Source organism: Cervus elaphus, chromosome 1 (genome assembly GCF_910594005.1).
Source record: "Cervus elaphus chromosome 1, mCerEla1.1, whole genome shotgun sequence".
NCBI lineage: Eukaryota > Metazoa > Chordata > Mammalia > Artiodactyla > Cervidae > Cervus > Cervus elaphus.
This window is the reverse complement of record NC_057815.1, coordinates 72,584,233-72,597,263: the sequence shown is the minus strand read 5'-3', so window position 1 is coordinate 72,597,263 and position 13,031 is coordinate 72,584,233. Positions and strand designations below refer to the sequence as shown.

Below are 13,031 nucleotides of genomic sequence, written 5' to 3'. Positions count from 1 at the left end.
CCAGGAGGTGGAAAAAACACTTCTGTTACATTAAAGTCTTCCTGAAGGCCCAGGATCAATGAAAGGGTGCACATTCTACTATTAGCTTATTAAACCAATATATACTTCCTAACTGCCAGTCGCATACTTTGCACTATATAAAGACATTTGGATAAGGAAACTGTATCTTTGGTTTCAACATCAGAGGTGGGTTAACATAATTTTATTCCTGCTAATGAACACAATTTATTTACACCTGTGTGAAGGTATATAAGTTCATGAATTAGAAAAATTCCCTTGTCAGACCAGTCCTTTTATTTTTTTCTAAAAAAAAAAAAAAAAAGTTCTTAAATCTATGGGTTAGGAAACATGCCATTCCATCAAAGGAATAAACCCTTGTGCAATGTTTGTGGGAGTGGAAACTGGTACAGGGACTATAGAAAACTGTATGGAGGTTCCTTGAAAGATTAAAAATAGAACTACCATATTATCTAGCAATTCCATTTCTGGGAATATATCCAAAAGAAATAAAAACACTATGCTAAACTGATATCAGCACCCTCATATTCATCACAGTATTATTTACAATAGTCAAGACATTAAAACAACCTACGTGTCCATCAAAGGGAGAATGGATAGAGAACTTAAGATGCATATGTATGTATGTATATATCTACATATATATGTATACATATAATGTTATTCAGCCATAAAAAAGAAGAAAATCTTGCCATTTGTGACAACATGATGGTTCGCAGCATTATGCAAAGTCAGAGAAAGACAAACACTGTATGATCTCATTTATATGTGAAATCTTGAGAGAGAGAGAGAGAGGGAGGGAGGGAGGGTGAAGGGGAACTATGCTTGTAAAAAACAAGGAGAGCAGACTTGTGGTTTCCACAGGTGGTGAGTGAGGAAACAGGAACTGAATGAAGGTTGTTAAAAGGTACAAACTTATGGATAAATAAGTACTAGGGATATAATGGACAACATTATGATGATAGTTAATATTTATGTGTAGTATTTATGAAATACTATTTATGTGTAGTATTTATGAAAGTTGTATTTATGTGTAGTATTTATGAAAGCTGTTAGTAGAATAAATCCTAAGAATTCTCATCACAAGCAAAAAAAAAATCTCTTTTTCTCTTGTATTTATATGAGATGATGGGTGTTAACTGAACAATGTGGAAATCATTTCATAATATATGTAAGTCAAATCATTGTGCTGGACACTCTAAACTGTAAAGTGTTAAATGTCACTATATACTGTGTTATGTATCACTGTATAATTACTATCTCAATAAAACTGGAAAAAATAAAATTTTAAATATAGTATATAATAAAACAAAAAAAAGACAGGTCAAACATCTTCAAGCCAACCATTTCAACTTTCTCCATATTCTTCACATAATTCAGGATAGAGGAGCTATGCAGCTGCACACTTGGAGAATGAAACGATGGCTGAAATAAATGCTTCTTGCAGAAATAACGTTTTAGCTCTCAGCAGCGATTCTGAAATGAATGGAACATTCAGAATGAACAGACAGGCAAGGAGCTGGGATCACCTTACTACTATATTAATTCTCCTTCCTACACCAAGAGAGATGCTGCCTTCAGGGTTCTTCAGAAGCCCAAGGGCAACTGGCACACATTTTGGAAGAGGAAAGAGAAGGGAAAAAAAGGTCAACACTCCCAAGACCTCATTCGTCCATCTACAGGTGTGTGGAGTAAGTGTGAATTTCAACAGTGTTGAGAATTCATATTTATTAGATTTACTTATATGTGATGTTGTTTAAGGAGAATTTCACAGCTCATTGGCAATTTTTTTCTCAAATTCCAATGGAGAAAATGATTTTTAGATTCACTCACCAAATATTCATTGAATATCTGCTATGTGTCAGGCATTATGCTATTCTGAGGTATACAAAGATTAATAAACCATGGCTTTCTGAGCTTTGAGTTGACAAGAAGAGATGTATAAATAATTTGCAAAACAACCCAATGGGTGCTATGAGAAGAGAGAGAAACAAACTTCTAGGTCTATATTTGGAAAGTATAAAATTAATGCTAATACTAGCATTGAAAACAGAAACAGTAGAATCTTGGGATTGGCCGGCAACTCACAAATCACTTATTCCAATTATTTAACTGATGTTTCAATCTTTTCCCTTTCCACCATCACTGCTGGGGAGCAGAGTAGGGAGGAGACTCTTTTAATCATTTTTCATCCATCCCATTGGTGAGGAAGGGATTTCCATTCTAAGATTCTGAAAATGGTCAAGTGAACACTTGGCACTCAACAGTGGACAGATGAGATTGACAGTTTATTAATCACATCCATTCACAGCTCAGGGGAGGAGGACACCAAATGCCATGCATGGCTACATAGGTGCTGTATTCTGGAACAGAGTGGACTGACAGAGGCTTTGGGAAGCAGATTTTATAGTGTCAAGAGAGTGCCACATGCCCACAAATGGATGCCTTTGCTTGTGTGAATAATCCCATGGGCTAGAAGGGAACCGATACCTGCTAATCAGGGATAAGCAGGTATTATGCCTGATCCCTTTGATAAGGAGTGTTGTTTGGTTAGGAGCCTTCTCAGTGGAAGCACAGTGGGGTAGAGAACTTGCGGTTAGGCTATTCAGAGTTCTTCCAGTTTGCCCCAGATGTCAAGAATACATCTGGGTGTATTCTTGGTTTAAACTTTATGGCTTACATCACGGTCACTTAGCCTGTGTTTGAACATTCCCAGTAATAAAAACTCACTACTGTTTTTTGTTTTGTTTTGGTCAGTTGTTTTTTAGTTAAGTTGATGGCTGCTGCCTCACTATTTCTATAACTTTTGTCCCAGGTATCAGTCCATGGAAAACAATTAAAAACCATGGCAGCCTCTTACACATCTATTGCTAGCTATTGTAAGTGATATTTGTTGGCTACCTCTTAGTTGCCAGTCTCTCTGTTACAGAAAGTGACGGTGTGAGTCTTTCAGTCATGTTCGACTCTTTGCGACCCCATGGATTGTAGCCCTCAAGACTCTTCTGTCCATGGAATTCTCCAGGCAAGAATCCTGGAGTGGTTTGCCATTCTCTTCTTCAAGGAATCTTCCCAACCCAGGGATCGAACTTGGGTCTCCTGCATTGCAGGCGGATGGGATGCTTTACCATCTGAGCCAGTAGGGAAGACTCTCTGTTCCAACAGGACCTCAAAAATTTTTTTTGAGGTCCTGTGTATTTTGAGAGAGACTGATCATATTGATGCTCGTTTATATGTCAACTTGGTTTGGCAAAAGTACATGATTATTTAATAAAACACTGATTGAGGTATCACTGTGAAGGCTTTTTTAGATGTGCCTACCATAAGACTCTTGAGAGTCCCTTGAACTGCAAGGAGATCTAACCAGTCCATCCTAAAGGAGATCAGTCCTGGGTGTTCACTGGAAGGACTGATGCTGAAGCTGAAACTCCAATACTTTGGCCACCTCATGCGAACAGTTGACTCACTGGAAAAGACCCTGATGCTGGGAGGGATTGGGGGAGGGAGGAGAAGGGGATGACAGAGGATGAGATGGCTGGATGGCATTACCGACTTGATGGACATGAGTTTGAGTAAACTCCAGGAGTTGGTGATGGACAGGGAGGCCTGGCGTGCTGCATTTCATGGGGTCACAAAGAGTTGGACACAACTGAGTGACTGAACTGAACTGAACTGAACCATTAAAATCAGTACCATCTAAGTAAAGGATGGGCTTCCTTGGTGGCTCAGTGGTAAAGAATCTGTCTGCAGTGCAGAAGCAGATGTGGGTTCAATCCCTGGGTCTGAAAGATACCCTAGATAGAGGAGGGCATGGCAATCCACTCCAGTATTCTTACCTGGGAAATCCCATGGACAGAATAAAGGATACTACTTTCTGTAATGTAGGTATGCATCATCCAATCAGATGAAAACCCTTGAGAGCAAAAAATGAGGTTTCCAGAGGAAAAAGAAATTTAGTTGCAAGACTATAGTATTATCTCCCATCAGAGTTTCTAGTCTGCTGGCCTACCCTACCATTTCCCCATAATGTCAGTCAATTCCTTGAGACATATATGTATATGTGTGTGTGCGTGTGTGTATGAGATGTGTGTGTGTGTGTATCTCCAACTGGTTTCTTTCTCCTGATAAGCTAATTGGCACACATGACCCTATGGCCCCTATAATTTGTTCTAAGATTGGCATGTGTCATAACTCTGGCCAGTAAGGTACAAGAGATATTTCCCAGGGATTTGAGGAAAGAAAATTCTTTTCTTCCAATGAGCTATGGGAAGAAAAATGCTTTTCTCAGACTCTCACTTGATATGAAAAATCACATAGCCCTGATCAGAGACAGCAGATATCTTGACTCAAGATATAGAGAGGGTGGAAGCCAATTTGGTCAAAGCTCTACAAAGCAGAGAGAAAGATTAAACAGGCCATTAGACTGACCTCACCTAAAATCCAACTTGTCTCTGAACTTTTGAGTTAGCCCATAAATTACTTTTGTTATTTAAAACCAGTTTGACTTCTTTTTCTTTTACTTGCAATGGAAAACATCATAACCATCATGGCTATCATGCTCCTCAGGTGTTCATTTCTCTACATCATACACCTCATGTCTTCTGCTATTTTCCATACAAAAAGTCTTTTACCATGCTAGCTACTCTTTTCTAAATGTGTCCCAGTTGACCATGTCCCTCAATCTGAACTCCATAATGATCAGCATGAAATAAATTCTTGCCTCTTTTGTTCTAGTTGTGATATTAACACAGCTCAAGATCAAAATGATTTTATAATTTGTTTCACACTGTTGACTTATACTATCTAAAACTGTTGTACGTGACTACTAAGTCTGTTTCTCCATATTGTACTGTGTGGTTTTGTTAATTATTGTAGATGTAGTACAATTTCTAACCTACATGTTTTCTACAGCCTTTAGGATCGAGGTATTATCCTGAACTATAGGAATCTTCTTTAAACTGCAGCAAAAGCCTCAAACAAATCACTACAGCCAAGTCTTAATTCCTTAGGCATTAGAGCCCTGTTGTTTGGTTGCTCAGTCGTGTCTGACTCTGCAACCCCATGGACTGCAGTACGTCAGGCTTCCCTGTACTTCACCATCTCCCAGAGCTTGCCCAAACTCATGTCCATTGAATCGGTGATGCTATCCAACCATCTCATCCTCTGTCATCCCCTTTTCCTCCTGCCTTCAATCTTTCCCAGCATGAGGGGCTTTTCAAATGAGTCAGTTCTTTCCATCAGGTGGCCAAACTATTGGAGCTTCAGCTTCAGGATCAGTTCTTCCAATGAATACTCAGGATTGATTTCCTTTAGGACTGATTGGTTTGATCTCCTTGTAGTCCAAGGGACTCTCAAGAGTCTGTTCCAACACCACAGTTCAAAAGCATCAATTTTTCAGCACTCAGCCTTCTTTATGGTCCAAATCTCACATCCAAACATGACTACTGGAAAAACCATAGCTTTGACTATACGGGCCTTTGTTGGCAAAGTAGGCTAAACTACAGCCCTAGCTAATATATTTCTAAAAGAAAAATAACATCTTATAGAAGATGTTTGCATTCTTGGATGCCCTCAAGCATAAGTGTTTAGCACTAACATTCTGATAATTTTAGGCTTGACAAAGAGTAAGTAAGAAAAATGTAATTCTCACCATAATCATATAAAACTATAAACATATCATGTGGGGAGATAATGTACCATGAGGCAACACCACAAAGGAAATCATGTGTTTAAGGCAGTTTTCTGATGCTCAGTCACTTATGTTTCTAGAGTTGGGATTATTCTCAGATTGAAGAAATCATCTAAAAGTTTACCAACCAACTGTTGAAAACTTAATCTTAACTTCAGACACTGGGGCATTACTTCACACATGCAACAATATTGAGGTTAATTTTCCCGGATAAGCAATTACACGCTCACTTTTTACTTTCTTCTCTTTTTTCTTTCCTTTCTCCCTCTCTACCTGCCTCAGGTCTTCTCTCTTCCTTCCCTTCCTCCCTTTTCTTCTTCTATTCAAATTTTGTGTTCTTAGTATTTCTGCATATGTATTTTACAAGGATCACAATATTCACAAAAGCAGAGCGAAACCAGTACATTTAGCCATAACTACAAATACAGAATTTGTTTAAATCATTTTCATCATCTGTCATTACCTTAGGATCCCTAGGATATAAATACAATGTTGTTTGTAACTCAAAGCACCTGTTACATGAGAATGATTCTACAACCCAACCCCAAGAAAATAAAGGCACTTAGCAATAGCGCATCAATAATACCCTGGTTGCTGGAAGCCATTTTTGAGGCTTTGACTATGATAAGTATTGGCAATCTTGACTCTGGCAAGTTATTTGTACCTGGATTACCACTCTGGGTCCGTCTTATTACAAAGGACTCTAGTACATACTGAGGCTGGTGATATAAGAGTAGCTACTACACATTCTGTATTATATTTAGAATTGAACATGGAACTTCATCATTCCTCTAATTGCATAGTCTAATGATAGGAGTTAAGGATAGATTTCTTGTGTTGTTGCTTAGTAGCTAAGTTGTGCCCAACTCTTTTGTGACCCCATAGACTACAGCTTGCCAGGCTCCTCTGTCCATGGGATTTCCCAGGCAAGAATACTGGAGTGGGTTGTCATTTCCATCTCCAGGGTATCTTCCCAACCCAAGGATCAAACTTGCATCTCCTGTTGTCAAGCAGATTCTTTACCACTGAGCCACCTAGGAAGCCAAGGATAGATTATCCCACACATTATAAAAGTGGATCTAGAATTTTTCTAAAAGAACAAATCATTTACCTGTGAAGGAACTGAGATCTTAGACACAGATATGAAAAGAGATTCAGGCTTGAAAGAATAGTTAGCAATGTAATTTATTAGAACTGGCTCAGTCACTAAAACTGAGGCATAAAGTCAGGATCAGCAACAAAGGCAACTTAATGTTAAGTCACCTATGCTGCATACTTAGGCCATCATCAGTCCATTATTAGAAGCCCTGTGGTGAAATCTGAGAGTACAGTAAGCTAGCAGAGGAATATGCAGAGAACTCTGTTCATATAGAGCAGATCCACAAGCAGAACAATGTAAAGAAGGGAAGAAAACAAACATTTCTTAAGAAGATGCCAAGAATAGCACCCATATACTTAAAATTCATTTCAGGGTGCACTTCATCATATACTTTAATCATTCATTTTGTGTGTGCATTTGGAGGGCATACCCAGGTGATAACTGATATAAGATAAGAAGAGTAAAATACAACTTGTTTTCTTTTTTTGGGGGGTGGTGGTGGTGGTGGTGGTGATGGTTTGATTATGGTAGATCCAAGCCCTTCTAACATTAGTATCAGCATTAACCCATGAAATCCCAGTGCGCTACTTGTTTTCCAGTCGTTAACTTTTATTGGTCTGTAGGCAAAGAGCAGGGCCCTTGGCTGCTTTTATCACTTCATTAGGCAACCCTCAAGCAAGGAATTTGGAGGGAGCTAAACTGGTGGATAAAAGTATCGTTCCTATTTGGGCAGTGGTAAAAGCAAACATTTGTGGAATACTTTCCATGTACTAGACCCTGGGCTAACTGCTTTATACTTATTAAATCATTTCATCCTTATGATAACCCTATGAGCTAGGTGCATTATAACACACACTTTACAGATGAAGAAACAAGAGCAGAGACAATGAAGCCAGTAACCCAAGCCAAATAGCTAGTAAATGGTGGAATTAGAGTGTAAATTCAGTCCAGTCTGGCTCAAGAGTCATGTTCTTAACCATCACACTGTAACGTCTCAAGCTTCAATTTAGTGCCATTTCAGATCTCAAATTCTTCACCATTTTAACCTTGTCATGGCCCATAAATCTGCCTAGTCTGTCTGATTTTTTTAAATTAAAATACTTTAGTTAATTTTAATGTTTGCCATCTCTTCATAGCTATAGGTCAGCAGATTCAGCACTCAACAAATACTCACTGAATAAGGATTATCTACCAGGTACTGGATGTGAAAGTGAAGTCACTCAGTCCGACTCTTTGCGACCCTGTGGACTGTAGCCTGCCAGGCTCCTCCGTCCATAGGCTTCTCCAGGTAAGAATACTGGAGTGGGTTACCATTTTCTTCTCCAGGGGATCTTCCCAACCCAGGGATCGAACCCAGGGTCTCCCGCATTGGAGGCAGATGCTTTAACCTCTGAGCCACCAGGGAAGCCCAAAGTCAAAGCTGTGCCCGAACAGGGACTTGAACCCTGGACCCTCAGATTAAAAGTCTGATGCTCTACCGACTGAGCTGTCTGGGCTCACAGTACTGGATATAGGAACATACAAATGAACAAGAGCACACAATATAGAAAGGCATATACACAAGTGTATATAAATCATGGTGGAGATGGCTTATGTCTTCTTAAAACAACAGTGAGAGAGTAGAGAGGGGAAACTGCATCATAAGACTTAACATTTAAATCTTAGTTCTGATACTCATTGTGTAATGGGCTTACGAAACTTATTAACCCTGTGGTATTGGACAAGTTATTTAATATCCCTCAGTTTTAGTTCCATATGTCTCGTGGTGTTTTAAGGTTCTCCCTGTAGAAGCAGCCTGGTATGGTAGCAGTATCTCAGTCAGTAAGTTGTGGAGTCAGACTGAATCAGATCATTAACTTTTTAATAATTTATTCCTTAACAACTCAGATTCTTCATTTGTACCATTTAGACAACAGAGCAATTCCAAATTCACAAAGCTTTTGTGAAGTGTATGTTAATCAGTGTACATAAGAACACCCACTAAGAGGCCTATGCAAAGGGAGGACCTCAATAAACGTTACCTCTCCCTCTGCTCCAGGCTGCTTTTCATCCCTTAGAAATTCTTTTCATGATTTGGTCGCTGTGGTGCCAACTGAAAGCTGGGAGCAATGGCAAGGATTTGCTCCAAGCACACCAAATCCAGGGCCATACTGACTATAAAGAATTCTTCTCCAATCTCCTCTATGTGCTGCTGCTGCTAAGTTGGCCATGTGCTGCTACTGGGCTGTATTTCTTCTTCCATTTCACCACGCTCCTGTTATAGTTTGAGAACCGTTCACTTTTTGATATGTTAATGCTTACCATACCACATAAGGGTCCAAGATATTTTGATTTTCATATTAATTGCGATCACTTTTTAAGTACTATTAAAAGATACTTCTTGCTGAAAGAATATTTCTATACACTGTAGAGATGGAATGAAAAGACATTATTTTTGTTCCATGTAATCCACTCAAAATCTTTGACAGCATTATCTTTACTGATTATTGTCTTTCCCTTCAGGAAATACTTGCTAAAAATTGATTTGGTCATTGACAACTCATATATTGACTTAAAGAAAATATGTTTTAGAAAGGATGAAATGCAATTATATTTCTATCTTTCTGTAACCATTTCAAAATGTATTCAGTGGAATAATTTTCATCTGTTCTGGAATAACAGGCTGGATTACTTTTCCACTTGCTAACATATAACAGATAATTGGAAGGCTACTATGAATTGCAGACACAGTTAGTCCAGAAATTAGACTATCCAATACTCAGCTACAAGAACACACAACAAATGAATACTTACTGGGAAGCTAATAAAGGTCAGACACTGATTTAGACACTTGCAATACAAATAAATAAAATATAACATTCCAATGACTATAGAGCATATGTTCCAGGGGATAATCAAAATCAATATATTCAATGACTTGTATTTCTGTCTGCAGCAGTTCAGCCTGATCAGACCAATCATCCCAATGAAAAAACCCTAGAAAAGCTGAATAAGCTAATTAAAAGTAGTTGTTTGAACGGATCAGAAAGCTATGAACATAGCTGAGATCTGAGTAGAGAAAAGGGAAGTGTAAACAAGTGAACCCAACACTGGAGTGGTTTCCCCCATCAAAGCCTTTGTTTGCAAGTGGAAGCTGAGAGACTAAGAAACAGAACTCTGAGCATCCTCATAGGATGAGGGACAAAGATTGAATTTAGAATCCATTTAATGGATGTGACCAGAGCAGAGTCCCAGAATTTCAGTTGGGACACAAAAGGTCTAAAGCTAGTGGAAGAGTAGACCAAAAATAGATTACATAAAGACAGAAATCCAATTTCCAATCAGTTCAATTCAAGTTGCACTAGGGTGTTATGTTCTTTGATGAACTGCCTGATAGAAGCAATAGTAGGTATCTGGAGGAAACTATCTTTCAGGCTTTCAAAATAACTCCAAGACTTCTTAAAAACAACCTGAAGAGCGTTGCCATTTCCTCCTCCAGGGGATCTTCCTGACCCAGGGATTGAACCTGCATCTCTTGCATCTCCTGCATTTGCAGGTGTTTTTTTTTTTTTTTTTTAACCACTAGTGCCACCTGGGAAGCCCTCTTAAAAACATGTGGAATCAAATAAAAAATAACTGGATAAACCCACCCTAAACAGTAGATAGCAGAAATAGATAAACAGGATATAGAATAGAATTACCAGAATGGGCTTTAAAATATTGATTAACATGTTCATGAGACATAGAGGACAAATTAGGTAATATCAGCCTTAAAATGACTCTACAGAAAATAGCAAGATGAAAATTAGATCAAAATGAAAAATGGAAAATATAATAATTGAAATTAAAAATTCAACGGATAGGTTTAAGAGCAGCTTAGAAATAGCTCAAGAAAGGATTAATGACATGGGAGGATAGTTTAGTAGAAAGTATTAAGACTTCAAGGCACAGTAAATAATTTGAAAATACAGAACAAAGCATAAGAGACATGTAACATGGTAAGGAGATCTAACATATGTATAACTGGAATTCCAAAGAAGAGGAGACAGAAAATCAAGTAAAAGCAATATTTAAAGATATAGTAGCCTAGAGTTTTAAAAAATGATTCAACATTTGAAGACTATATATTAAAAAATAACAATAAACTTCAAAGAGGATACAAACAAAACATCCTGAGGTCATAATAGTAAAATTTATGATGACAAAAGGAAAGTAAATATTAAGAGCAGCCAGAAGGAAAAAAAAAAAGAAATTAGATTCACAGGAGCAACAGTCAGAACCAAAATAAACCCAGAAGACAAAAATAACTGACAAGTTGCCTGCAAAACTGAAAATACAAAGATATTTTGAGATATTCACCAACAGGAGACCCATGCAAAAAGACAACTACAAAATGGCTTTCTTCAAGTACGAGGAATATATTGTCAAAGAAGGCAAATCATGATGGAAGAAACAGCAGTGAAATGTGTAAATATATGGGTAAATCCAGATGAATAATGATTATATAAAAATAATTTCTTATAGGTTCAATATATATATGTAGAGTTAAAATATACAATAGTGGCACAAAAGACATTACATAGTTATATGTCATAAATCCTTGAAATTCCAAAGTCCAGAAAGAGGCTAAAGTACTAATCTATATTAGATGTTCATAAAGCAATTATGCATGTTGTGATCTCTAGGGTAATCTTAAAAAGTATTGTAAAATAATGTATAACAAATGAGCAGATAGAGCAGATAGATAACAAGGTAACAAAAAATAAATAACAAGAAAGGTGGCAATAAAGAAGAGAAAAAGGAAAAAAGAACAAGTTGACACATTAAAAAACTAGCAGGAAGATAGTAGACAGATCCAAACCCAAATATGCCAGTAATTATAATAAATATTTTTGAACTAAATACTCTAATTATAAAAAGATTTTCAAAATCCATGATACGCTATTTATAAAAAATAACTCTTAGGACACAGAGAAGTCAAAAATAAGAAGATGGAAAAAGTGCTGTGCAAACATTACACAAAAGAAAGATAATACAGTATCAGATACAGTAGACAGAAATATTACTAGAAGTAAAAAGAGATATTTTATCATGATAAAAGGGTCAAATCTGCCAACTGGCATGTGAATTACAAAACTTTATATCTCTAATAATAAAATTTTAATCGGGTGGAGAAGGAGGGGGGATCGGGATGGGGAACACATGTAAATCCATGGCTGATTCATGTCAATGTATGGCAAAAACCACTACAATATTGTAAAGTAATTAGCTTCCAACTAATAAAAATAAATGGGGAAAAAAAGAAAAAAAAATAAAATTTTAAAATATAAAGCAAAATTGATAGAACTAAAAGCAGATGGATAAATATATAACCATAATAGTGGAGATAAAAATATCATTCTTAGTAAATGTTGACTAAGCAGAAGAACATACAAAAAATGTGAAATATTTAATTATCAAGTTTGATGTAATTGACACAAAAAACTCCACACTTCACCCAATGTATATATTTTAAAAGACATTTAACATGTAAAAAAAAGACTATCTGCTGGGGCTATCAGACTAGTTTCATCACATTTCAAAGGGCTGATATCATATAGGGTGTATTTTCTAAGTACAATGAAATTTAAGTGAAAATCAGTAACAGAAAAATAACTAGAAAGTCCTCAAATATTTGGAAATTAAGTAATAGGCTTCTAAATAATCCAGAAAATAAAGGAAATTAATAAATATTTTAAACTAAACAATACTTTAAAAGTACAACAAAACTTACCACTTAATGAAAATGCAACACATCAAAACTTGTGGAATACTTCTAAAACCCTTATTGAGAAAATTTCACATAATTAAATGTACATAAAATCAAATGAGAATCAATGATCTAAGCATCCATTTTTTAGAAATTTAAAGACAACATCAACAATCTATGGAAGGGATAAAAAATAATTTGCACATGAAGTGACTGACAAGAGGTTAATACCCAAAATGTACAAAGAGCTCATAAAACTCAATATCAGAGAAACAAAGAACCCAAACAAAAAATGGGCAGAAGACCTAAACAGACATTTCTCCAAAGAAGACATAAAGATAGCTCACAGGCACATAAAATTAAAGATGTTCAACATCACTAATTATTAGAGAAATGCAAATCAAAACTGTAATGAGGTATCACCTCACACTGGTCAGAATGCTATTATCAAAAACTCTACAAATAATAAACGCTGGAGAGGATGTGGAGAAAAGGAAACA

At 36.8% G+C, this 13,031-nt stretch overlaps 1 protein-coding gene and 1 non-coding gene across 5 annotated transcripts in view; both read right to left on the bottom strand.

The window, feature by feature from the left end:
* Positions 1 to 13,031, bottom strand: part of METTL15 (methyltransferase like 15) — a 202,129-nt gene that overhangs the window by 40,984 nt on the left and 148,114 nt on the right. The window lies entirely within an intron of this gene.
* TRNAK-UUU lies at positions 8,227 to 8,299 on the bottom strand. The gene has a single exon. It is a non-coding gene; the product is annotated as a tRNA-Lys (tRNA).